Source organism: Octopus bimaculoides, chromosome 23, assembly GCF_001194135.2.
Source record: "Octopus bimaculoides isolate UCB-OBI-ISO-001 chromosome 23, ASM119413v2, whole genome shotgun sequence".
NCBI classification, from domain to species: Eukaryota; Metazoa; Mollusca; class Cephalopoda; order Octopoda; family Octopodidae; genus Octopus; species Octopus bimaculoides.
Window position 1 is genome coordinate 5,053,220 of NC_069003.1, and position 273 is coordinate 5,053,492.

Here is a 273-nt window from a genome sequence, read left to right on the forward strand (position 1 = left end):
TATATATATATATATACATATATATATATACACATATATATATACATACATATATATATACATATATATATATATACACATATATACATACATATATATATACATATATATCGGCTGGGTGTGCGTGTGCGTAAATATATATATGCACATATAGGTATATACATATATATACATATACATATATATGTATGTATATGCATTGATATATACACACATACATAATTCTCTCTTTCTCGCTCTCTCTCTCTCTCTCTCTCTCTCTCTCTCTCTCTC